Source organism: Penaeus monodon, chromosome 14 (genome assembly GCF_015228065.2).
Source record: "Penaeus monodon isolate SGIC_2016 chromosome 14, NSTDA_Pmon_1, whole genome shotgun sequence".
NCBI classification, from domain to species: domain Eukaryota; kingdom Metazoa; phylum Arthropoda; class Malacostraca; order Decapoda; family Penaeidae; genus Penaeus; species Penaeus monodon.
Genome location: NC_051399.1, coordinates 47,906,119 through 47,909,470, shown reverse-complemented (window position 1 = coordinate 47,909,470; position 3,352 = coordinate 47,906,119). Strand labels below are relative to the sequence as shown.

Below are 3,352 nucleotides of genomic sequence, written 5' to 3'. Positions count from 1 at the left end.
ATCGGGCGAGAAACGCTAACTTCAAGGTGGTATGATTGTTAGGGAAAGAAATAGCAATTTGTATTATTATGGCATTGCCCATCTATAATTTAGTTTTCCTTTAGTCTTTGCAGCAAATTCCTACAACTTTCCTTCCAGTTACTAATTATTATTGACCAAACAATCTTTATCACTTTACTTTAGTTATACCCCTATCCATTTTCTGTTTATCCTCTCAAAATTCGCCACCGTTAACTTTTACTGTATTTCGAATAAATTAAATGATAATTTCAATGGATTTCTTATACCAATATGAGAAGAGATGTTAAACGTGGTCAAGAAATGCATAACATGTTGATCATATATAATAAAATGCCAACAGCATCTGGTGTTCCCAGGCGGTCACCCATCCAAGTACTGACCAGACCCAATGTTGCTTAACTTCGCTGATCGGACGAGAAGCGGTGCTTTCAACGTGGTTTGATCGTTGGCAAAGTACAGAGAAACGTTAGCCAGTTTTGTCTCACTACTCGTCGTTTTTATACATTCTAATATAACGTATATTTTAGTTTTGCATCAAACTTCATGACCATGACATTCCAGTCATAACATGAAGATCTTTTCCATAATGTAAACATCAATCACAATCGACCACTATCGGGAATATTGGCAATTCTAACTCTATTGTCACCCCTTGCATGCACTTATTGTAAGCCTTTTACTCATTATCGAGCTGTGCAACTTTGTAAAGAATACAAGGTGTACAAGTAATGATAAGAAATTGAGTAATGTGATATTTTATATAGTTTTCAAAGTGTACTCATTATACTGCATCTCTTGCACACAGATAAATGATATAGTTAACCATAATAAATACCGATTATTATTGAATCTCAAGCCTTGAGTGCTTTCATAAAACATTTTTTCCGCTATTGTTGTTTTTATCTTTTTTTTGTATTTGTTTCATGATTATTATTAGCATTTTCATTATTATTCTCAGCATCATTATTATTACTAACTTATGACAATTACTGTCATTAACACAGTCATGCTTTTCGTCGGTTCTCTCCCACACGTATAGCAGTAACATAACAGAGATTTATTTACGGAAATGAGAATCGGCATAAATGAATATCGCATGTTCCAGTTTGCGTAAACGAATGGTGACCCTTAATTAGATTTACTTGCTTGAGTGATCATATGTTACTGCATGGCAGATAAAAAGAAATTTCCAACAAAAGAGAGAGAAAATCAACCGTGTCGATAAACTTCATTTTATGTCACGCATATATTGGGATGCTTTTGACACGTACGCCAACGATCATATCACGTTGAAAGCACCACTTCTCGTCCGATCAGCGAAGTTAAGCGACGTTGTGTCTGGTGAGTACTTGGATGGATGACCGCCTGGGAACACCAGATGCTGTTGGCATTTTATTATGTATACTAAATATGCTAAGCATTTTTATACAAACTATTGCAGCTCCTCTTCTATCTGTAAGAAATTGAATGGAAATTATGCTTCAGTCAATAAGAAATAAATGAAAAGTCATCGCTGTCGGAAAGAGGAAAAAGAATAGGCAGAAAACGGATAGGATAAATCGTACGAGTAAATGAAATCCAATACTGCATTCTAGATACTAAATAGATTTCGCGGCATTTTTGGAAATAAATAAACCTGTAATAATAATGATATTGTGTTAGTAATAATCCTATTAGAAATGATAAATATATAGTGAAACTTAATCATGATTTTTTTTTCATTAGACTATTATCTTTACTAAAAACCATTTATACGTATTGTTATTTTGTAGATACCATTACGGATATGATTATTACTAACACAATTAATATCCTTATTATTACAGCTTCAATTATTTTTTCTTTCTAAATCTGCCGCCAAAATCTGTTCAGTATCAGAAACTTAATAAAATGCTTAGAATGCAGAGTTTCCCACTTGCTTTATTTACATCTATGAGTTCTCCTGTTCGTTTTCTGTATTCTTCTCTCCGAGAGTGATGACTTTTACTCTAATTCCTATGAACTGAAGTATAATATTGTTACGCCGGTCGCCTCGTCTCTCTGCCACCAACACAAGGCAGGCTAGGCAGACGGCGTGTTATATACAGGGTCGTGAACACTGAACAGTTCCAAGAGGCACCGAGCACCACAGCGTCCCCAAAAACACCACAGGGCCCAAGGGGCGAGGCAGGGCCCCGAAAAAAACACCAAAAAGGCAGTCTTTCCATTATTTACACAAGTTATTTACCCGTACACTTTTCTATTGGCACAATACATGGGGAAACCAGCATGTCACACTGCACGATACAGCTTATAACATGGCAACACAAAGTTATATCAGGTCACAAGGGCACACACGAGGTCTTCACAGGAGCAACATCCAACTGCGTCTCTCGGCTTGTTCCTCCGCTCCTCCGCTCACAGCCAGCTGCGTCATGTTTGCCCAGGTCCCTTCATGGTAACACATGTTTCGCACAGAGACAAAGACCCACTGGCGTAGCAATATCAATTGATTTGTTCATATAAATGTAAGAAGAGCTACTATAAATAATCATGAAATGCTTAACATATTCAGTGGATATAATAAAATGCCAATAGCATCTGGTGTTCCCAGGCGGTCACCCATCCAAGTACTGACCAGACCCAACGTTGCTTAACTTCGCTGATCGGACGAGAAGCGGTGCTTTCAACGTGGTATGATCGTTGGCATAAAATTTGGATACGTTAGACAGTTTTCTCCTAGTGCTAATACTTCTTATACATTCTTATATAAAGTGTCTTTTACCTTTGCATCAAATTCGATTAACATAACATTCTAATCATGTCACTGAGATCTGCCCCCATAATGTAAAATTCATCACCCAAACGACCGCCATCGGCAGTATTGGCAATTCTAACTCTACTATCACCGCTATCGACCTGTGCAACTCTGTAAAAATATTGCTGCTTCTTTTGCACAGTGCTATATGATATAGCTAACCATAAACAGAGATGCCGATTATAAAATGTTTTCATAAAACATTTTTGCCACTATTTTTTTATTAGTAGTATTTTTGGTTGTATTTGTATTGTTATGATTAATACTAGCATTTTCATTATTATTCGCATTATTATTGTTATTAGCTCATGATAATGTTACGCCGGTCCGCCTCGTCTCTCTGCCACCAACACAAGGCAGGCTAGGCAGACGGCGTGCTATCCACAGGGTCGTGAAACCCCTGGACAGCTCCAAGAAGCACCGAGCACCACAGCGTCCCAGAACACCACCCGGGGAAACGCCAAGTGGGGGAGGCAGGGCACGAAATAAACACACGATGGCAGTCTTCCCTTATTTTCCAAGTTATTTATTTTT

At 37.6% G+C, this 3,352-nt stretch overlaps 3 non-coding genes across 3 annotated transcripts; 1 reads left to right on the top strand and 2 right to left on the bottom strand.

The window, feature by feature from the left end:
- Positions 1-352: 352 nt before the first annotated feature.
- LOC119581434 lies at positions 353-471 on the bottom strand. Its single transcript, XR_005229561.1, has one exon. It is a non-coding gene; the product is annotated as a 5S ribosomal RNA (ribosomal RNA).
- An 821-nt stretch (positions 472-1,292) lies between these two features.
- Positions 1,293-1,411, top strand: LOC119581449. Its single transcript, XR_005229575.1, has one exon. It is a non-coding gene; the product is annotated as a 5S ribosomal RNA (ribosomal RNA).
- A 1,178-nt stretch (positions 1,412-2,589) lies between these two features.
- On the bottom strand, positions 2,590-2,708 carry LOC119581352. The gene has a single exon (XR_005229497.1). It is a non-coding gene; the product is annotated as a 5S ribosomal RNA (ribosomal RNA).
- Positions 2,709-3,352: the final 644 nt, after the last annotated feature.